The sequence below is a fragment of the Chlorocebus sabaeus genome, chromosome 25 (assembly GCF_047675955.1).
Source record: "Chlorocebus sabaeus isolate Y175 chromosome 25, mChlSab1.0.hap1, whole genome shotgun sequence".
Taxonomy (NCBI): domain Eukaryota; kingdom Metazoa; phylum Chordata; class Mammalia; order Primates; family Cercopithecidae; genus Chlorocebus; species Chlorocebus sabaeus.
The window spans coordinates 78068685-78092992 of record NC_132928.1 but is presented as its reverse complement, the minus strand read 5'-3'; the positions used below and the strand labels follow the sequence as shown (position 1 = coordinate 78092992).

At 43.0% G+C, this 24308-nt stretch overlaps 1 protein-coding gene and 1 pseudogene across 2 annotated transcripts in view; one reads left to right on the top strand and one right to left on the bottom strand.

The window, feature by feature from the left end:
• Positions 1 to 24308, bottom strand: part of FMN2 (formin 2) — a 399785-nt gene that overhangs the window by 334962 nt on the left and 40515 nt on the right. The window lies entirely within an intron of this gene.
• Positions 9243 to 14020, top strand: LOC103230833 (26S proteasome non-ATPase regulatory subunit 2 pseudogene; annotated as a pseudogene).

Here is a 24308-nt window from a genome sequence, read left to right as displayed (position 1 = left end):
AAGGAAGGAAAAGATTGGCGTATTTCCTTCTGGCTACTACAAATCTGAGATCTCTGGTTGGTCCAAGGGTAGTGAGTTATTTCAATTGATTTCAATTGATTGTTCACAGTCAGTTACAGACCAAATTCCTTGTTTTACTCTTTCCTTCTTCTCTCTACTACACTTGAGTAACTTTTTAAAATAAGTAAATACAAATATTTGAGACCTCGAATGATTCTGAGATAGAATTGAGATTGCTGATGTGCCTGTGAAGATGCCCTTAGCAACAGGTATCTCCCATCCCTGTCTCCGCCCATCCTTCACAGCCCACCTTGGTTTCTGCCACTGGAATTGCTCACCATTTCTTGAATGTGTCAGGATCTTTCACAGCCAACCATATCTCTGAGGCAGAAATCAGGTTTTCTGCCAAGAATGACCTGCCTTTTCCACCCGGAAAACTCCTACTTAACCTTCATGTGCCGCTTCAAATGCCATCTTTCTAGAATGGGGCCTTCTTCCACTTGTGCAGGTGGAGTTTATTGCTTCATCTGTGTTCCCAGAGCACTTTGTACTATCTGTGCCAGCATTTACTGTGTGTGAACTAAGAATTCTCTTTGATGCATTATCTATCTGCTCCCTATCTCCAATGAGAACGTAAGTTCTCCTAAGACATGGACATGTATTATTCGTAACTGGGTAGGCCTTGTTAGTATTAACCCTTTTTTTTTTTTTTTTTTTTTTTAAATAGAGTCTCACTCTGTCGCCCAGACTGGAGTACAGTGGAGTGATCTTGGCTCACTGCAACCTCTGCCTCCTGGGCTCAAGAGATTCTCCTGCCTCCCAAGTAGCTGGGATTACAGGCATGCACCACCATATCTGGCTGATTTATCTATTTTCTATAGAGATGGGGTTTTGCCATGTTGGCCAGGCTGGTCTCGAACCCCTGACCTCAGGCGATCTGCCTGCCTCGGCCTCCCAAATGCTAGGATTACAGGTGTGAGCCACCGCGCCCGGCTGGTATTAACACTTCTTGAATCCCTTACTACATGTTAGCTTTATCATAATCTAACAAAATGTTCATAGAATTTAAATGAGGCAACTTCTGGGCTTAAATCATAACTCCATCTTTTTCTAGAAATTTCACTGTGAGAACATTTGGTCCCTGGCCTATAAAACAGTATCACACAGGCTGAGAGTAGTGGCTAACGCTTGTAATCCCAAGATTTTGGGAAGTCGAGGTGAGAGGATCACTTGAGCCCTGGAGTTTAAGGCCAGCCTGGACAACATAGTGAGACCTCATCTCTACAAAAAATAAACAGATAAATAAATTAGCCAAGCAGGGTGGCATGCACCTGTAGTACCAGCTACTAGAGAGGCTCAGGTGCGAGATCACTTCAGCCCAGGAGGTTAAGGTTGTAGTGAGCTATGATTGTACCACTGCACACCTGCCTGAATAACAAAGTGAAACTGTCTCAAAAGAAAAACAAAACAAAACAAAAAAAAACATAAATACAACCAGCTCAAGGGGTACTTTTTGAGAACCGAGTGAAATTAAATGAGATGATACATGAATTTTGCCTGAAAAAGTCCTGCCATGAATATAACAACAAAAATGATGATAAAATGGCTCTAGCATCCACTCAGCCCCCATTCCATGCTGGGCATTGCCCTAGCCCCTTTACAACCCACATTGTAAATATCATTAACCCTCCATCTTAACAAATAGGAACCAAGCCCACAGAGGACAAGTGAGCCAGCCAGTGCCACATAGCAATCACCCAGCAAAGCCAAGACTCAAACCCAGCTGGGGATCCTACCACACATACTCTATAATGTTCTCTTACATAGGTGCCTGATATTTTATCCGATGCTCACCAAAACGCTTCGATTTTCCTCATCTCACAGATGAAAACACTAAGTCTCAAAGAAGTAACTCGCCCAAAATCACAGGGCTACGGAGTGAACAACTCAGACTGGGCCTCTGGAAAATTTAGTGGATTTTATTGCCAGTGTTTTGTGGCTGTCTCCAATAATCACTGATGGCTCTGAGTAAGGGAGAAGGAGGTGGTGAGTTGCAAAGTAGACACTCCACAGGGTTGAAAGGCTGAGAAATGCCAAGACAGCGTTAGGCTTCTCTCTGCATGGATCTGCTTAGTAGAGCAGCAAGAGTTCCAGAAACAGAATCTCCTAGATTGGTATTCTAGCATGACATGAGCTTCATGGGATGTTGTCTCTGCTTAATCCTAGCTCATCCCAGAAGTAGGCACAGGCAACAGGGCCACCATGCTGGGAACAAGCGTAAGAAGAAGAGAGCCTGGTATGTATGAGTCTACCGCATGATGCTATTGCTAGGACAAATTTGGAAACGGAAACAAAAGGTCACGCATATGGAACCCACCCCCACACACACACATCCTCCTCCTGGCTCTATGACAGTAGAAGATCCAAAGGAAGGAATTAGAGTGGGGTGAATTTCAAAAACTATAGCCTTATAAAAGGAAACTAATTTTGAGTTAAAGGAAGGAATGAAAGGAATGTAAGGCTTTTTTTTTTTTTTTTCTTTTTTCTTTTTCTTTTAAATGAGCTCAGAGTATCAAAAGGGTCCAGTGAAGAGCATGAAGATTTAGACTGGGCCTAGAGGAGACAGGATCAGGACTGGATTAGACAGAGGGGAGACTTATGTGTATTCTGTAAATGTCAGAGCCCATGGTGGTACCTACCCTCAAGAGGGAATAAGAAAAGAGAATATGAAAAGTGCTGATAGCAGGGATTAATTCAGAACAGTGACATGCATTAAAAAGTCCATTGGAGGCCAGGCATGGTGGTTCATGCCTGTATTCCCAGCACTTTGGGAGGCCGAAGCAGAAGGATTGCTTGAGCCCAGGAGTTCGAGACCAGCCTGGGCAACATGGCAAAACCCCATCTCTATTTAAAAAAACAAAAAAAAATAGATGGGCTAGGTGGTACAAATCTGTAGTCCCGGCTACTAGGGAGGTTAAGGTGGGAGGATCGTTTGAACCTAGGAGTTTGTGGCTGCAGTGAGCTATGATAGCACCACTGCACTCTAGTCTGGACAACAGAGCAAAACCCTATCTCAAAAAAATGAAATAAAGAAAAAGTCCATTGGTTCCTCTGCTTTGCTACACAGACAGTTCTGCTCCTTCAGAGGCAGACTTACACTTTTCAGTGATTCAGTCTTAAAATTAGATAGCAAGTCTCAAGCTGAGCGGGGCAACATCTAAATGCCTATCATAAAGATTTTCTTAAGCAAAAAGAAACACTGTACGGAACTGCATTCACAATTTTCTAAGACTCCTGTCTCTCAGAATCCAGACTTTGCCCACACCGGAGCTTACATTTTCCCAAAGGTGTTAGCTGAAGGTGAGGTCTGAACAATGTGCTCCAGGAAAACACATACCAAGCAGAAGTAGCACATATATTAAAGCTGCCTGTCGGGTCTCTTTTCACAGAAAGAAAAGCTAAAATAAGGGCTCAGCCTTAAGATCTGTCACCAACCACGTATAGCACAGGAAGCAAGCTGGAACTGAGATGAAGATCTGTGACATGCTCTGCTACTTATAGACTCGGGTGCCTTGTTGGTGCTTAGAAGGGGAATTGACTCACTCGTTAGTAGACCATATAGCCATTATGGCTACACTTATTATTATCATCATTTAAAAACAAGGTCGGCCTTCACGTGCAGTGCTTCGTCCCAAATATAATTCAAGAGAATAAAGTAGAGAATTTGAACAAGTCATTTCTAAAGACTATGTCCTTAAATCAACACAACAATTGGGACTTAGAAATCAGGATATTTATGCATAATATCCATGTATAGTCCCATAGAAGGATGGTTTAGGTTCTACTACATATTTTTTATCTTCTGAAGCTATGGATAAAGGGAAGGTTCCTGTGAGAACCCATAATCTCTTTGCCTTTGAACATACTTGTGAAATGCTAATACATGTGGATGCATAGCCTGTAATGATTATTCCAAAATAGATTTAGGGACTTCTGCATAATAGGCACAGCAGTTAGGAGCAGGCATTTCACAGTTTAACATACCTAGATCTGAATAGCTTCTCTGCTAATTATTATGACCAGTCTCTTTATAAAAAACACGCCTGACAAAACGTCCAAGGGGTGTTAAAGATCAAATGACATGTGTAAAACCCTCAGCAAAGTAACAGCTCAGAAAATGGCGACTATTAGCATTAAACGGGTCATTAGAGGGTTTAGTTGATTGTTACTGGTGAGGCCACACCGTTGGTAAGAGTTGAGAAATGAAGCCAATTTTCATCACCTAGCTCAGTACTCTTTAGCTGGATTTTAGTCTCAAATTATTATTAAATGTCAGTTGGACCTTAAAGCCTTGATCCAACAAGGTTGTAAGCAAGATATACCTTCCCTGTTTTTCTTGGTCTCACGTTGTAAAAACTTTCCTCATGCTTACAGGCATTGCTTCTTGTTCATAATTAATGAGCGCATGGGATGGACTGATGTCTTGTTTCATCCATAATCATTTTCCTTCTGTACACAGAAGAGACTACCCAGTTTCCACCCAAGTTATTTGTTGACTATGTCTGATGGCTGGCTGAAGGATTGCTTAATGGCTGGAAGAAGGATTGCTATATCTATAAGCAACCATGATCTTTGTATCTTGATATAAGCTTCTGTACAAAATTTTTGTTCACATCCTTAAAAGTGAAAACATATTTCAATAATGGTTAATCATTTAGCTAAAGGAGCATATAACCCTTTAGCAAATACAACTTAATTAAAAATCCATTTTATCTGAAAAGGAAGTTGTGTTATTTTAACCTATCAAGAGATTTTAATGGAGTAAGTGCTATATCAGAAGAGGACAAAAAATACTTAATCAACATTAGCATTTATACATATCAGATTGTTTTCTCTAATGTTATTGTTACCTTTACTGTAACCGTATTTGTTTTCACCTGTACTTGGGGGAAAAAAAAACACAAATGCTATTTTCTTGAAAAATCTATAAAGATTTCACTCCTCTCTAATTTCAAAAATTTACCTCAAAGAATTTTTAATTTTAAAATGTAAAGCTATTACAATTAATTATCCTGGAATATATTTTGCAGTGGTGAAATTTTAAGACGCCTTCCTGAAACTCCTTCCATTTGGAAATGAACACTATTCTGAGAATTCTTCTGCATAATTTGAAATGACCAGCAGAGGGCAGAGCTAAAAATTTGACACTAGAATCCCTGTGCATGAATGAGAAGAAATTTCCAAAATGAGGCTGAGGAGTTCTATTTTTGACTGAAATTTAGCACCTCGGTTGCTATATTTGCTGAGCTTAGAGTCATGCCAAGAAGAAATGTCAACCTAACATTCTCTTCAGTGCAAATGGGGAAAATAAAAATCAACACTGCAATAAAATAATTTAATGCAGTACAAATGCTAGAATTAACCAAAAACAAAGAACTGAAATAATGTGACATAAATAGTACCTTGTTCATTTTATGCACACATATGAGGTGCAACTAAATAACTTACAAATCAAATACTTGGTGATAAAGGTAGACAAAAATATCTGTAAAAATTAATCTGTGAAAAGTAATTTTATCTATATCTGTATGTGCATTACATAATAACTTCTTAATCTAGAATATAAACCTTACAGACAAGATTCTTGCAAAAGTTTTCCAAATTTTTGTAGGGTTGTTTGAAACTTTGATAAGTACAAAAATGGTTATTTTATTCTCCACATTCTGTAAGTTCAATGTTTTACAACCCCTCGTATTTCAAAAGCACATTTCAAAAACCGTGTTAATATATAAAGGAAGAAGCAAAAGGAAGAAAAACCCTGGGGTTTAGGCTTATGGGTACAGTATATATTGAATAAAATTACATTTAATATACAGAGATTTTTTTGTTTTTTGTTTTTTCAAGATGGAGTCTCGCTCTGTACCCCAGACTGGAGTGCAGGGGCATGATCTCGGCTCACTGCAAGCTCTGCCTCCCGGGTTCACGCCATTCTCCTGCCTCAGCCTCCCGAGTAGCTGGGACTACAGGCGCCCACCATCACGCCTGGCTAGTTTTTGTATTTTTAGGGGTTTCGCCGTGTTAGCCGGGATGGTCTCGATCTCCTGACCTCATGATCCACCCGCCTCCGCCTCCCAAAGTGCTGGGGATTACAGGCACGAGCCACTGTGCCTGGCCAATATACAGAGTTTTTATTCAGCAACATATCTGGGCATGAACATCTGCATTTTACATCTCAAGTTTTTTCAAATAGAGAAAAAGTTAAATAGAGAAAGTTCTTGTAAGAAATAAAAAGTGGTGTTAATTCCACTGAAAATTCTGTTAACCCCAACTGGAGACAAACTCAGTCTCAGTCTCTCTCTCTCTCCTTCTCTCTCTCTCTTTCTCTCCCTCTCTTTCTTTCTCTCTCCCTCTCTTTCTTTCTTTCTCTCTCTCTGTGTGTGTGTCTCTGTCTCTGTCTCTCTCTTGGTCTCTGTCTCTCTCTCTCTGTCTCTGTGTCTCTCCGTGTGTCTCTCCACGTGTCTCTCTGTCTCTCTTGGCTGAGCAGTTTCTCAATTACACACACACAGAAGAGACTACCCAGTTTCCACCCAAGTTATTTTATATATATTATATATATTATAACCCAAGTTATAACCAAAGCCATAATGATCAATCCAGGGAAACTGTTTTGTTATTAAGGCTTAGCTCTGGCACAGCACTTCTCATGAGCAGAGCTGTATTGTAACTCTTGAGAATTCAAAGGTGAGTGAAATAAAAGACAAGAGCAGCTTCCATGGCAAAGTAGCAACTAATATTCACAGAACACACTTTCTAGAGCAAGACTTTCGCAAATGTGGCTTATCAAAAATTCATATTCCCAGAGCCCAGTCTCAGATCTAGTCAATCAGACTTTCCAGAAGCAGAGCCCAAGAATTTGCATTTTAGAAATATTGCCAGGTAGCACAGTAACACAGAATAGCATAAGATGAAGCTGCCGACCTAGCCAGGAGGTAGCTAAGGGAGGTCCCTGTAGATCACAGATAAGAGCTACAGTATCACCCTAGGGTAAAGCATCTCCAAGTGCAACAAGATTGGACTTGGTTTTTAAAAAATCAGGGCCAGGTGCAATGGCTCACACCTGTATTCCTAGCACGCTGGGGGGCCCAGGTGGGAGGATTACTTGAGTCCGGGAGTTTGAGGCTGCAGTGAGCTATGATTGCTCCATTGCACTCCAGCCTGGGTGACAGAGAGAAATCCTCTTTTAAAAAGAAAAAAAAAAAATCACTCTTTTGTGGAGAAGGAACCAAAGGGAGCAGAGTGAACCCACGGAGACTAATTAGGGGACTATCGCTTGAGACCAAGCTCAACACTAAGGTGACTTGGACCAGAGTGATGGCAACAGAAAGAGACAAAAGGCCAACAGATTGGCTATGGAGGGTGGAGAAAGGGCACAAGATGTAAAGTCAGCCTTTGTGGGTTGGAATTCCATCTTCTGCTGCTTACAAAATGATTGACTCTGGGCAAGTTACCCTAAGTCTCTTTTCACATCAGAAAATGGAAGTCAGATTAACTGAGTTATTTAAGACCAATTAATTGAAGTGATCATGTTAAGTACTTAGCACAGGACTTGACCCTCAGTCAGTACTGAATGTCATGGCATGAAGAAACAAGAAATTAAAAGCCCCAATTTTCTATGACTCGCTCCTCCACGCCAGTCAACTAAACTGGAAAAAACCAAACAGACCCACTTAGATTCATTAATCTGCATTCACCATGGGGTCTCATTGCCCTGTCTTCCATCTTACCCTGAGAAGAACATCATCCTCCATTAGTTCTTTACAGCTTATCTCCAAAATGAGTCTGAAATTCCCATTCTATCCAGATTCCATTTTAAAGAACAGACCCTATAACAACTGTCAAGTGAAATGGTACAAAAATGATACTAGATTGGTGTTCACTTATTTGGGGGCAAGTTCCTAAATAAACTCAAAACAGCCTATAAGAAAAGTGAATGTTTTCTTACTACATAGTAAATTAGGCACTCTACTCTTCACTATATACTATTTAGTTTTATTTTTATTTTTTGAGACAAAGTCTCAGCTTACTGCAACATCCGCCTCCTGGGTTCAAGCGATTCTCCCATCTCAGCCTCTCCAGTAGCTGGGACTAGAGTTGCATGCCACCACGCCTGGCTAATTTTTTGTATTTTTAATGGAGATGGGGTTTCACCATGTTGGCTAGCCTGGTCTTGAGCTCCTGACCTCAAGTGATCTGCCCACCTTGGCCTCCCAAAGTGCTGGGATTACAGTGTGAGTCACTGTATCTGGCCATACTTTTTTTTTTTTTTTGAAACAGTCTCGGTCTGTTGCCCAGGCTGGAGTGCAGTGGCATGATCTCAGCTTACTGCAACCTCCGCCTCCTGGGTTCAAGCAATTCTCCTGCCTCAGCCTCCCGAGTAGCTGGGATTACAGGCACCTACCACCAAGCCCGGCTAATGTTTTGTATTATTTTATTAGTAGACACGGGGTTTCACCATGTTAGCCAGGATGGTCTCCATCTCCTGACCTCGTGATCTGCCCGCCTTGGCCTCCCAAAGGGCAGGGATTACAGGTGTGAGCCACCGCACCCGGCCATACTATTTTTTTTAAATCATTTTGAACGTAGCATATGTAGATCCCATCTTTCAGTTACACAATTGACACCCGGGAAGAAGAGTGATTATATGTACCAACAGATGTCACCCTCAAAGACCAGCTAATTGATGCACGAAACTCAAAACCTATCTCCTGAGCACCCCGTCTGCAGGGGATTGTGTCAAATGTTATAGCTTTCTAAGGCTCATAACGCAAGATTTCTGCCTTGACCCGTGGCCTGGCTTCAGCTGCCATCTATTTTGAATATGAAAATTGCCTCATTGTCCCAGCGCCCTCACTCACACCTGTGATTCCAGCACTTTGGGAGGCTGAGGCAGGAGGATCACTTGAGGCCAGGAGTTCAAGACCAGCCTGCGCAACACAGCCAGAACCTGTCTCTACAAAATATATAAAAATTAGCAGAGTGTGGTGGTACATGCCTGTGGTCCTCGCTACTCAACAGTCTGAAGCCGCAGTGTCATATAATTGTACCACTACACTCCAGTCTGGGTCACAGAGCCAGACCCTGTCTCAAAAAAAAAAAAAAAAGATAAAGATAAAGAAAAACTGCCTTACTGTAGTAAAAACATTAGGTACATTTCAAATACAATACTAAAGAAAAAGTTTTTCCCATATATATATACACATACATATATATACACATATATACATATATACACATACATATATATACACACACACACACACACTATGATGTACCCATGAAAATTAAAACATAAAGGGCAGTGGCAGCAGAGGTGGAGGAGGGAGACCGGGACAAGATGCCAGTGCATCCCCCAGCGGCGGCCGCCCGGCGGTGCCGACAAGAAGTCAAGCGGCAAGGAGTGGCAGGATGCTGGGGACAAGGACAAAAAACAGGAGCTGTCTGAGGAGGATAAACAGCTTCGAGATGAACTGGAGATGCTCGTGGAATGACTGGGGGAGAAGAACACATCCCTGTATCGACCAGTGCTAGAGGAATTGTGAACACAGATTCGTTCTTCTACAACTTCTATGACTTCAGTGCCCAAGCCTCTCAATGTCTGCATCCACACTATGGCAAACTGAAGGAAATCTTTGAGAACATGGCCCCTGGGGAGAATAAGCATTTTGCTGCTGCTATCATCTCTGTTTTGGCCATGGCCGTGAGTGGGGAGCGTGAGTGCCTCAAGTATCAGCCAGTAGGCTCCCAGAAGGAGTTGGCATCATGGGGTCATGAGTATGTCAGGCATCTGGCAGGAGAAGTGGCTAAGGAGTGGCAGGAGCTGGATGATGCAGAGAAGGTCCAGCAGGAGCCACTGCTCACTCCGGTGAAGGAAATCATCCCCTACGACATGGCCCACAATACAGAGCATGAGGCCTGCAACCTGCTGATGGAAATTGAGCAGGTAGACATGCTGGAGAAGGACATCGATGAGAATGCATACACAAAGGTCTGCCTTTATCTCACCAGTTGTGTGAATTACGTGCCTGAATCTGAGAACTCAGCCCTACTGCGTTGTGCCCTGGGTGTGTTCTGAACGTTTAGCTGCTTCCCTGAAGTCCTGAGATTGGCCTTGATGCTCAATGACATGGAGATGGTAGAAGACATCTTCACGTCCTGCAAGGATGTGGTATACAGAAACAGATGGCATTCATGCTAGGCCGGCACGGGTTGTTCCTGGAGTTGAGGGAAGATGTCGAGGAGTATGAGCACCTGGCAGAGATCGTGTCCAGTGTACCGCTCAACAGCAACTTCTTGGCCTTAGCTCAGGAACCGGACATCATGGAGCCCAAGGTGCCTGATGACATCTGCAAAACCCACTTAGAGAACACCAGGTTTGGGGGTAGTGGCTCTCAGGTGGACTCTGCCCGCATGAACCTGGCCTCCTCTTTTGTGAATGGCTCTGTGAATGCAGCTTTTGGCCAAGACAAGCTGCTAACAGATGATGGCAACAAATGGCTTTACAAGAACAAGGACCACGGAACATCGAGTGCGGCTGCATCTCTGGGGATGATTCTGCTGTGGGATGTGGATAGCGGCTTCACCCAGACTGACAAGTACCTGTACTCCTGTGAGGGCTACATTAAGTCAGGAGCTCTTCTTGCCTGTGGCACAGTGAACTCAGGGGTCCGGAATGAGTGTGACCCTGCTCTGGGACTGCTCTCAGACTATGTTCTCCACAAAGCAACACCATGAGACGTAGTTCCATCTATGGGCTAGGCTTGGCCTATGCTGGCTCAAATCGTGAAGATGTCCTAACACTGCTGCTGCCTGTGATGGGAGATTCAAAGTCCAGCATGGAGGTGGCAGGTGGGACAGCTCTAGTCTCTGGAATGATGGCAGTGGGGTCCTGCAATGGAGATGCAATTTCCACTATCCTTCAGACCATCATGGAGAAGTCAGAGACTGAGCTCAAGAACACTTACACTCGTTGGCTTCCTCTTGGACTGGGTCTCAATCACCTGGGGAAGGGTGAGGCCATCGAGGCAATCCTGGCTGAACTGGAGGTCGCGTCAGAGCCATTCCGCAGTTTTGCTGACGCACTGGCGGATGTGTGTGCATATGCAGGCTCTGGGAATGTGCTGAAGGTGCAGCAGCTGCTCCACATTTGTAGTGAACACGTTGACTCCAAAAAGGAGGAGAAAGACAAAGACAAGAAGGAAAAGAAGGACAAGGACAAAAAGGAAACTCCTGCTTTCTTTCTGGGAAAGAAACATGGGAGCGCATCAGGGAGTGGCTGTTCTGGGGATTGCCCTTATTGCTATGGGGGAGACTGGTGCAGAGATGGCACTACGAATCTCCGGCCACTTGCTGAGATATGGGGAACCTACACTCCGGAGGGCTGTACCTTAAGCACTGGCCCTCATCTCCGTTTCAAATCCACGACTCAACATTCTGGATACTCTAAGCAAATTCTCTCATGATGCTGATCCAGAAGTTTCCTATAAGTCCATTTTTGCCATGGGCATGGTGGGCAGTGGTACCAATAATGCCCATCTGGTTGTAATGTTGCACCAGTTAGCTCAATATCATGCCAAGGACCCCAACCACCTCTTCATGATGCGCTTGGCACAAGGCCTGACACATTTAGGGAAGGGTACACTTACCCTCTGCCCCTACCACAGTGACCGGCAGCTTATGAGTCCAGTGGCCGTGGCTGGGCTGTTCACTGTGCTTGTCTCTTGCCTGGATGTTTGAAACATTATTCTGGGCAAATCACACTATGTATTGTATGGGCTGGTGGCTGCCATGCAGACCCGAATGCTGGTTACGTTTGAGGAGGACTTGTGGCCGTTGCCAGTGTCTGTCTGTGTGGACCAGGCAGTGCATGTGGTGGGCCAGGCTGGCAAGCCCAAGACCATCACAGGGATCCAGACACATACACCCCCAGTGTTGTTGGGGAACGGGCAGAATTGGCCACTGAGGAATTTCTTCCTGTTACCCCATTCTGGAAGGTTTTGTTATCCTTCGGAAGAACCCCAATTATGATCTTTAAGTGACCACCAGGGGCTCTGAACTGCAGCTGACGTATCAGTGGGCCATGCATCCTGCTGCCAAGGGTGGACACGGCTGCAGACTTCTGGGGGAATTGTTGCCTCCTGCTCTTTTGTTACTGAGATAAGGTTGTTCAATAAAGACCTTTATCCGCCCCCCGCCAAAATAAAAATAAAAATAAATAAATAAATAAATAAGAAAAGGTTTTCTCCACTTGTCCCATGACCCTGGGACCATGGCTCAGAAGTCCTCTTGTCCATCCGTCTTCAGTAAATATAATCAAAATACAATTAATATTTACCAAAACATGAGGTAACTTTCAGATTCAAAATAGCTCAGTTCGTGATAGTCTTTAATCTCAGCTATATTTTGGCTTCGCACTAGCAGCTTTGTTTTTTTCAAAGACACCCTCTTTTCATGCTCCTGACTGGGTCCGAAGGAGCCTCAGTACAGCCTAACTAGGACCATGAGCAGCTCAATATCAGAAAACAGTGATGACAATGAAGCCACCGTACTCCTACCTACAGGCTTAAACACAGCCCTCTTGCAACTTCAAAGCTACAGGGAGATTCTGATATATTTCTGATCTGCACCCAAAGCACATCCCATCAGTCTGTGATCAAAACTGTCCTCGTCTCATGTAGCTACTTCCAAATAAATCAGTGTTGCCAAGTTTTTCCACACAAAGCATCATGGGAACTAAGTCTAAATTGCCTTAGAAATTGTGGCTTTGAGCATCTGGTTCCCTCAGGCCAAATGTCCCAACTCAACCACCCAACTTCTGAGGACTTCCCTCAGAAGCCCCATGTGAGCCCTGCCCAACCTGCCACATAGACACATTCTCTCCTGTCCTAAGAGGAGACAGTGAAATCCAGTCTCAGCAACTATCCTGTCCCCTTCATTTCACTGCACAAAATGCAAACACAGGAGACACTTAAAACTCTTCTTTTCAAAGTTCTCATTTCACCATGGTATTTAAAGTACATGGCTGGGCGTCGTGGCTCACGCATGTAATCCCAGCACTTCGGGAGGCCATGGAGGGTGGATTATCTGAGGTCAGGAGTTCAAGACCATCCTGGCCAACATGGTGAAACCTCGTCTCTACTAAAAATACAAAAAAAGTAGCTGCGTGTGGTGGCGGGCACCTGTAATCTCAGCTACTCAGGAGGCTGAGGTAGGAGAATCACTAGAACCCTGGGGTGGAGTTTGCAGGGGGAGGAGTTTGCAGGATCGTGCCTTTGCACTCCAGCCCGGATGGAGCGAGACTCCATCTCAAAAATAAATAAATAAACAAACAAACAAACAAATAAAATACCGTCGTCTGTTATTTTTCATGCAGATTTCTCATGCAGATTATCATGCTAAGCTCCACTCTTGTCTTAGGCTGTCTTCCATGTTTGAATCCCTAGTATTTTCTTAAAAGCATCCCTTTGAATGCCTAGTATTTTCTTAAAAGTAAAATCTAAAAATGTCCAGGATTCTTCATAACACATAACACCTTCATAACACATTGACCTGACCCAGAAGTGAGGTAATTAGTTTATTAAAGAAATACTTGTTACCCAACTACATTTAATGAATGCACAGGGCCATTAGCTACCAATAATATGAGGAAAGTTAGACTCTGTTTCAAATGAAAAAAAAATTTCCGGCCGGGCGCGGTGGCTCAAGCCTGTAATCCCAGCACTTTGGGAGGCCGAGACGGGCGGATCACGAGGTCAGGAGATCGAGACCATCCTGGCTAACACGGTGAAACCCCGTCTCTACTAAAAATACAAAAAAAACTAGCCGGGCGAGGTGGCGGGCGCCTGTAGTCCCAGCTACTCGGGAGGCTGAGGCAGGAGAATGGCGTAAACCCGGGAGGCGGAGCTTGCAGTGAGCTGAGATCCGGCCACTGCAGTCCAGCCCGGGATACAGAGCAAGACTCCGTCTCAAAAAAAAAAAAAAAAAAAAAAAATTTCCTTTTCTAATAGAAGGAAGTGTGGCGTGGGGAAAAAGCAAATTGCCCTAAACAGCAGGAGACTAAGATCCTGGCTCTGTCAAATCTATTTTGGACAGAAAAGTCGCTTTACCTTTTGAGCTCCAATATCCTCGCTTGCCAATTTAAGAGAACTGGGCTATATTAAATACTTGCTAAGGTCTTCTTCAGTTTTGATATTTTTATTATTCCCTCATAAAACAGCAAATTAGTCAAATATGTACACTGTGCAGACACATGGCTTGAAATAATTAAAACAGGAAAATTCTTCCCACATCCTGGGATAGGCTATGTTTGATAGTGGGAATCAGGGAATACCATAAATCGAAAACTGCTGCTAAATGGAAGAGACTCCCCCCCATCCACAGCATTTAACCTGGACATCAGCTGTTCTACATATAAAATCCTGTAAATAGCATGAATTAAAAATACAAAGCACAGAAAGAGAAGTCACTCCCAGGAAAACAGCAGGCCCCACCAGTCATTTTACACACTATATACCCACAGGAGAAAACAGCTTTGTGTTTCAACCTGCATGGATCTGTGTTGCAGCAAGTTAGGGTCAGAGATAGCCAGAAATGCAAAAATGCAGTTGAAGGTTTTGTGCTGATAATGGAACTTCAAAGCAAGGAAGAAAATGAACATAATTTTCTTGTGCTTCAGTGCATTCTGCAAAAGGAAAATAAAAACTATCTCACCAGGCTTGTAATGAAGATTAATACAGTTAATAATTGTAAAGTGCTTAAAACAGAGCCTGGTACATAGAAAGCTTAATGTGTTTTTAAATACTGAAAACAGTTTTGTTTTGTTTTGCTTTTTTAAGCACCAATACAAAAAAACTGACAATGACCTGAAAACTGGTTACATACTGGAATGGGAACCACGATTAGCAAATCATTCACATCCAGAGGAAGAAAGAGAGAGTACGCCAACGCAAGCACTCACCTTCACGCAATCTTAGCCAGCAGACCACGCACCAGGCCACACCCTCTAGCAGTTTACCAACTAAAACCAAGTTATCTACCCAATAATACCTGTAGGCATCCTATCTGAACCCCCTTAGCCTGCAGACCTTGAGAATCTTGGCTGCCCTCCTTTCTGCCATTCACCCCCTCTGGTCTTCTGACTTCGTAGCCTACTCTTTAAACCACCGCTTTAGGCTGGTATCTTCAATTCCCACCCTCACTAACCTTCCGATGCACCTACCTGGTCAAAAAGCCCAAGTGAGCTGGCACAGGAGCTCTTGAGCTAATCACACACTTGGACTGACTTCACCTCCCATCTTCCCACCACACCCTACACCCGTCTCCAAACCTCAACCTGCTGAAATCTGGGCAGTGCTCTCAGCGCTCCAAATTCCTCTCTACAAGGGCATTATCAATAGTTTTCAGTCTTAATCTTGATCTCTTGAGTATCACTTAACACTCCTTCTTCCTTTTTAAAAACTATCTTGTTTTTTTCTCTTTATCATTTTCCTTGTATCTTTTTCCCCCTAATTGGGTAAGTATTTATCTATATGTCAGTCTCTTCTTGCTTCCCACTCTACAGGCACTTTCCAGAGCATAACAGCTTCAAGTATCATCTACACACTGACGATTCATCAATCTCTCTCCTCCTACGCTCTCTCTCCTGACCTCAGATACAAATAACTAATTGCCTTTTTGTATATATTTAAAGAGGTACCCTCAAATTCAGTAGGATTTTAATTGAATGAATCATCCCCGCAACCTGCTCCTCATTGTGAATTTTACACACAGAGCGAATTGCGTCACCCTGTACCCTAGTGCTCAGACCAGAAACCTGGACATCCTGCTTGTCTCTGCCCGCTCCCTTACCTTTATACGAGCAACCAAATCCCCAAGGCTTCTCACGTCTACCCTCTGAGGCAGTGCTTCTTAAAGTGTGGTCCGCGGACCAGACCAGCATCATGGGCATCACCTGGGAAGTTGTTAGAAATGCAACCGGCATCATGGGCATCACCTGGGAAGTTGTTAGAAATGCAAATGGTCTGATCCTAACTCAGACCAGCTGAGTCAGAAACTCGGTGGTGGGGCCAGCAATTTGTGTTTTAACAAGCCCGCCGAGGGATTCTGACTCTTAAGAGTTTGAGATTAGTAGAAGTAACAATATTAATCCAAGCATAATTAGAATCTGCCTTTTTTTATCCCAAATTTCTTTCCCAAATACAAATAAGATTATTTTATTAATTAACTATTATGGTATTATGAAAAGAAAATTAAGATGTATGATTTGTTAAAGGAAAAGCTCTGATTCTTGCACTAGTACAACTCCCTGGATACTTGGAAGTCTTTTAAAAGGGGGAAAAAAAATTGTGTGACCATATGTGATTTTTTGTTTGTTTGTTTTTGAGACAGAGTCTCACTCTCTTGCCCAGGCTGAAGTGCAGTGACACAATCTTGGCTCACTGGAACTGCCAGCTCCCGGGTTCAAGCGATTCTCTTGCCTCAGCCTCCCAAGTAGCTGGGACTACAGGCATGCGTCACCATGCCTGACTAATTTTTGTATTTTTTTTTTTTTTTTTTTTTTTTTTTTAGTAGAGATGGTGTTTCACCCACTGGGCCAGGCTGGTCTTAAACTGCTGACCTCAAGTGATCTGCCTGCCTCAGCCTCCCAAAGTGCTGGGATTACAGCCATGAGCCACCGTGCCCCGCCCACATGTAATACTTTTTAAAAATAAAAGAACTTTCTACTACCTAACTCCTTCATAGCTTCTTAAAGGCATTCTGTCTCTCCTGGATTGCTGCAACAGTTTCCTCAGAGTCTTCCAGCATCCTAACCACAAACACAGCACACCTCTCCGTCCACACTCCGCTAACACCCAGAATGCTCTCTCTGAAACATGCAACTGACCACATTATACTCCTCCACCGAACGCCCTCCAGCGGCTCCCCGAGATAGGGTTCACTTCTTAAACGCTTCTTCCAGAAGTCTTCACAAATGCCTCTGAGTCCCAGGCAGCATTTCTCTTTTCTTTTTTCTTTTCTTTCGGTTTTTTTTTTTTTTTTTTTTTTTTTTTTTTTGAGATGGAGTCTTGCTCTGTCACCCAGGCTGGAGTGCAGTGGTACAGTCTCAGCTCACTGCAACCTCTTCCTCCCGGATTCAAGCAATTCTCCTGCCTCAGCACACACAACTGCACCCAGCTAATTTTTGTATTTTTAGTACAGACAAGGTTTCACCATGTTGGCCAGGCTGGTCTCAAACTCCTGACCTCAAGTGATCCACCCCTTGGCCTCCTAGAGTGTTGGGATTACAGGTGTGAGCTACCACCCCTGGCCACAGCACCGTTTGTTAAGATGTCCTTCTGTCCCTCCGCCTCCAGGTTCTGGGCATACTTGACCACTCAAAACCTCAAAACTCCTCTATCACCCTTTATCAACTACTGTACCGCTCGCTGTGTCTGTTCACCCAGTAGCCCCTTTCCACAGTCAGCTACACAAGAACAAGAAAAGGCTCTATATTCTTCATAGAAAAATTCCATAAATATTGTGTGACTGGCTGGTGACCACACATGGTTAGAGACAGAAAGAAAAGCTCACAGAATAAATCACTATCTATATATTACGTGAGTATACAGCAGGGGCTAGCCAACCTCAGTCTGCCAGCCAAACATGGCCAGCTGCTCCATTTTGTAATACAAAGTTGTATTAGGAAACACAGCCTTGCTTATTCGTGGCATATTGTCCGTGGCTGCTTTTATACCACAACAGTGCAGTTGAGTAGTTGTGACAGGTACTGTAAAATATTTACTAAAGCCTAAAATATTTTCTATCTGGCCCTTTACAGAAAAACTTGCCAACCCCGATCTAGACAATAAAGGTAATAACAGAAGAATAAATCTTCTTTCAGATTTCCAAAGTCCAGTACAAATTGAGAGGATCTAAAATAAAACAAAACAAAACAAAACAAAACTCCTTAAGCTCCTGAATTAAGTGATGTTTTCTCAGTACAGGATCCCTTCACTTTGCCATAGAGTCCCATTTTTTTTTTTTTTTTTTTTTTTTTTTTGAGATGGAGTCTCGCTCTGCAGTGTCCGCCTCTTGGGTTCAAGCAATTCTCCTACCTCAGCCTCCCTAGTAGCTAGGATTAGAGGCGCCCACACCATGCCCCGCTAATGTTTGTATTTTTAGTAGAGACGGGGTTTCACCATGTTGGTCAGGCTGGTCTCAAACTCCTGACCTCATGCTCCACCTGCCTTGGCCTCCCAAAGTGCTGGGATTACAGGCGTGAGCCACCGCACGGGGCCGGATTCCCAATTTTATACTCCTTCTGGCTCTTGAGAAAAGGAAAAGGAGGTCAGAAGAAATACAAGTCACATCAATAGAACTAATTAATATTCAGTGCGTCTACAGGAGAAGGACAAGAAAAGAAAATCATGACAGAAAAGTTGAGCTGAGTCACCCTTTTTAATAAAAGTCCATCATACAAATTCAAAATGAATTCTGAGTCACCCAACACTGTTTGCCAAACTGGTGATAAAAAAAAAAAAAGGACCAGTTGTGAAAGTCAAAATGGATATCCAAAACAGCATAATCCTCTTAAAGGAGGAAAAATCAATCATGAAGAAAGTATGTCATTGTCTTAAAAAGCGTGATTGCCATGAGTGTGTTTTCTAAAAATCTATTTTGCTAAGTTTCAACTACCTTTACTGTTGGGGAGGCATGCTAACATCCAGGAAACTACTGATTTAGAGGCAGCATTTCCTCTGAGCTCAGAAAACTTCATGGTGGGGAGAATAACAATAATTATCATTACTACTTTTGCAACAATGTGCTTGAATTGAGCATTACAGGGGAAAAATATCACCTGTTTTGCTCTCTGAAATAAGATACATAAATGGCAACACATATTAGCAATTTATTAAATTATGTATCGGATCAGAAAAATAAAATAATCTCAAAATAGGCTTAAACATAATAATCTCCAACCACACCTAAAAAATACATATGCTTAAACGCATATGTATAAAAACTTGGATACTGATTACTACAGGATCCAGTCATACAAACATTCACTGAGTAGTAACTGGGGACAAATTACCACAAATTGATTAAAAAAAAAAAAAGAAAAGAAACATGGCCAGGCACAGTGGCTCACGCCTGTAACCCAAGCACTTTGGGAGGCCAGGGTGGGCAGATCACCTGAGGTCAGGAGTTCAAGGCCCTCTGGCCAACATGGTAAAACCCTATCTCTACCAAAAATACAAAAATTAGCTGTGCATGGTGGCATGTACCTGTAGTCCCAGCTACTCGGAAGGCTGAGGCACGAGAATCGCTTGAACCCAGGAGGCGAAGACTGCAGTGAGCCGAGATCGCGCCACTGCACTCCAACTGGGTGACAGGGTGAGACTCCATCTCAAAAAAAAAAAAAGAAGAAAAGAAAAGAAGCATGACAAAGTTCTTTCTAAAATGATAGAGTCCAGATAATTAACAATTTTTAAAATATATGTTAAAAGCCTTCTACTTCACACTGAACTATCTGACTACAAACACAGGTGACATAATTTGAGGGGACACAATTTGACCCACTATACAATCAGTATTGTGGTAAGGAAAAGTTACCCATTCAAGGCAATTTTTTTTCAAACCATATAACAAGTGCACAGCCTGCAAAGAAAGAAATCAAGTAGGAACTTCTTGATACATATCCACTTACTATATTCTTTATGAAATAAATCAACTTTGTAACTAAAAAGTAATATTGGATTGGAAAATCTCCCTTACAGAAAACTTAGTAATCCTGTTTATATGTATTGACTGGTCCCATCAATGATTTTATCCCACAAGAAATTATCCAATCAAGAAAATAAAATGAACTCTTTGAAAGAGAAGAGCAATGTTGTGTAGCAAAACGATCTCCAGCTCTCCCTGGTTCCTCCCTGTCTTAGGAATTCTAGATGAAATGGAGGTTCCTATTCTTTGGTGAGGTGCTAGGGAAAGCAAAATGCTTTGTTCTTTCGTGCCACATTGTCTGTCAAGTATGCCAGACACTTGCACACATACACACAGAGAGCTAAATAAGTACATCATATGTCAATATTCGAGTGTACTACTTCTACAGACTGACATAGGGAAAGCACAGAGTCACTACGGAATGGTCATGAACATAACACCAAGTGGGCACGACAGATTTCCCTTCACAATTTGCAGTTACCTCCCCATAGCTTTCCCTACTCTTTCCATTTCCCTTTCACTCATCCAGAAAGATATGGGGGCATGAGGGTTGGTGAAGGAATGTGGTAATTACAGCAGTAAAATTAAGTAAAATGAATTGAGAAAGGAGGATGGCAATAAGCCCAGAAGCAGAGATCCAATACGGAGTCAACTCCCAGACTAATTCCAGAACAGACTCATGTCCCATCCCTTCTCCCATCTTCTCCCTCTCTAAGTGTTTTCTTTTCTCTCTCTCTCTTTTTTTTTTTGTTTTGTTGTTATTGTTACTGTTTTTTGTTTCTTGGTGAGACAGGGTCTCACTCTATTGCCCAGGCTGAAGTGCAGTGGTGCAATCACAGTTCATTGCAGCCTCAACCTCCCAGGCTCAAGTGATCCTCCTACCTCAGCCTCTCCAACAGCTGAGACTACAGGTGTGCACCACCACACCTGGCTACGTTTTTAAATTTTTTGTAAAGACTGAGTCTCTCTATGTGGCCCAGGCTGGTCTCATACTCCTATGCTCAAGCGATCCTCCTGCCTCAGCCTCCCAAAGTGCTGGGATTACAGGTGTGAGTCACCGCACCCAGCCCAAGTGTTTTCAAGATTATCAAATATAGGCAACCTTTGATCATTCAAGACAATTCAATGAATAGATTCTCTAGTTCCTCCTCACTGCAGTCATCATAGCTTTCCTACAGCTCTCTTCTTTACAAAATCAAGGCATATTTATTAAACAGTTACGCCTGATTCTGTAACAAGAACTTGAAGGGCAATAATATTAAATACCAACCACTAATAATTACCTAGCATTTGTGATGTGCTAGACATTGTACTAAATGCCTTATAAATTAATCTCATTTAATCTTCAAAACAACTCCAGGGATTATTAGACATGAAAAATTTTAACGTGACCTTGGGTAAATGTTTTCACCTCTTAAGTAGGTGGAGGAGATGGGATAAGAATCGAGTCTAGGACTAGAGTCCACTCCTAACTACTCTGGGGAGATCTGTCAGGTAAACACAAGGACACAGCATTACATTGTTCAAGAAAACTTCACACAATATTTAATTTGCATTCAGGCATTACAGGGTAAATAGCCACTTATAATATGTGTAACATATCCTTTGAGAGAGAAAATGCAGACTGAGATGGCTAAAGAAGATGTCTGGGAGGGAATGGCATCTAACTCTGAATAGCATCCTATGAGAAAGAGTGGAGCCTAACTGGGAAATAATAGTGAAGAGCAGAAGTAGTGGTGTCCACAGAGCCCCAGAAGTGAGAGAAAAGATGGACAATTAGGAAAATCAACAACACTTCAGCGTGGCGAAAGAGTTTGGAAAGGCAAGTGGGTCAGGAGCAGTAGAAGTGGGAAAGTTTTGAAAGGCAGAAGGAAGACCATGGAGATCTAAAGAAGCTGGAGTTTATTCTGACAGAGAAACAATTAAAATGACATGGCCAGGTGTGCTGTCTCATGCCTGTAATCCCATCACTTTGGGAGGCCAAGGCAGTAGGCTCACTTGAGCCCAGGAGATCAAGACCAGCCTTGGCCACATAAGGAGACTTGTCTCTATTTAAAAAAAAAAAAAAAATTAAAAACTAGCTGGTCATGGTGGCATGTGCCTGTAATCCCAGCTATTTGGGAGGTGGGAGGAACACTTGAGCCCAGGAGGTTAAGGCAGGCAGTGAGCTGTGATCACACAACTGCACTCCAGCTTGTCTCAAAAAATAAAGTAAAACAACACGATCAGACATATGTCACTAGATTTCTCACCCTTGGCACCACTGACATTTTGCACTGGGTAATTCTCTGTTGAGGGAAAGGGGGAGATGTCTTGTGCATTTGGAAAGGTTGGCAGTGCCCCAGTCTCTACCTGCTAGAAGCCAGTTGCACCCCTCTCCCCACTGTGACAACTCCAAATGTCCTTGGACATTGTCAAATGTCCTCTGTAGGGCAACATAACCCTGGATTGAGAACCACTAGACAAGACTGAGGAGACTGGACCGGAAACCGGTAACAGGCAAACCCAAGAAGCTCATGAAAAGGCCAATGTGATCATCGAAGCCACGTGATGATGGAACCTGAAAGGTGATTTTCCCAATCCTCCCTCATACCGCGACCTTCTCATCTAGCCCTCCATAATCACCTAGAGAGTATTCCATGTCCATCCTGAGCATAACCCGCTCCACTTCTGAAGCCCATATCATCTCATCTACCCCTTTTCATCACAGACCCTGACAAACCTCCTTGGTATAGCCTTCACAAGTCAAGGATTTTACCACATGGTCCTCTCTCTGCTTCTCAAGGCTGACTCTTCCACATTCTATGGGACATTAAGTCCCAAACAACACCCCGAGTTTCTCAATTCTAATCACAACGGGCCTACCTCTCCACCATGGACTGGTCTTTGGAATGCGAAGACCACCTCCACCTCTTAAGTCTTAAACACCAATATCCTTCCCTCTGGCCACAACCACCAACGAATTCATTCTCTCTATATTCTCACTACATCTAATTATTCTCCACTGTCCTTAAGAACTTTAATCTTTTGATTGGTCAACTTTCTCTTAATTCATGAGATTTATTTACTCGTGATTTTACCATATAACCTATGGTCTATGCCAGCAATATCAGTTCCCTTGCCCTCAAGGAATAGCCGCTGTAAAGTCCCAAATAATCGCAAATTCTAGATGTCAAAAGAGAATGATTATTCTCTCTGAAATCTGTTTCTTCTTTAGTATTCTAACTCTTTAGTAGAGTATCCCAGAAATGTGAACCAGAAACTCAAAGAAATCATCTACTCCACTGCCTCACATCCAATCAAATGGCAAGTCCTGTCAATTCTAAATCCTAAAGATTCCCTGTATCTGGCTCTTTCCAACCCCACAGCCTCTGTTTCAGTTTAGACACTCTTCTGATCACCTAGATGCTAATTTTAGTTTTCTTCAATCCATTCTCCATCCTGCCACCAGAGTGATATTTTATAAATGCCAATCTCTTTATGGCTTAACTACTCAAAATTATTCAAAAGCACTCCCAGGTTGTCTTTGTTTACATTCCTGGTCTCCTTTCTATTCATCATTCTCCCAATTTATACTCCAGAAATACTTAGGAACTGTGCTCACATGCACCCCCGTGCCTTTCTAAGTACTGCCCAGTATACAGACTTTTTTTTTTTTTTGAGACAGAGTCTCGCTCTGTTGCCCAGGCTGGGGTGCAATGGTGCGATCTCGGCTCACTGCAACCTCCGCTTCCTGGGTTCAAGCGATTCTCCTGCCTCAGCCTCCTGAGTAGCTGGGATTACAGGCATGTGCCAAGACACTCAGCTAATTTTATATGTTTAGAAGAGGCAGGGTTTCACCATGTTGGTCAGGCTGGTCTCAAACTCCTGACCTCAGGTGATCCACTTGCCTCAGCCTCCCAAAGTGCTGGGATTACAGGCGTGTGAGCCACCGCACCCAGCCTACGGACTTCTTTCATGGCTGCTCCCTGCAGCTAACTCCCACTCATTCCTCAAGTCTTGCCCCAGCTATTATCTCCTGAGTTACCAAGGAGACCCAGTTACAAACCTTCCCCTTTGGTCCCTGTACTATAAATATCTCCACCTAGAGCCTAAACACGATTATGACCTGTGGTGACAGCCAAAGGGCGTTGAACACTTACTATGTGCCTGTAGTGTGCAAAATGCTTTATTCGTATTCATACTTTCCTCTTACTCGGCAACTACTATATTTATTCCTCATTTTACCCAAGAAGAAGCAAACTTTGAGAAATCCAGGCATTTACCTAAGTTTGCACCATAGTTGAGAAATCCCAGACACTTTGACTATGGAGCCCACTTCATCCACTAAGCTCCAATAATTCATTTCCATGTGTTTATTTATTTAAAGTGGACCGTAAGCCAGTTCAGGATAGAAGCTTTCTTTTCATCTTTGTGTTCCCAGTAACAAGGCAGGGGGTTGGGGGGTAGGTGTCGGAAGGGAAAGGGGGAGCTGAGAAAAACAAGCGGAAATCATGATTAAATATGAAGAACCCAATCTAAATTAGAAGACAAAGAATTTAAGAATTCCA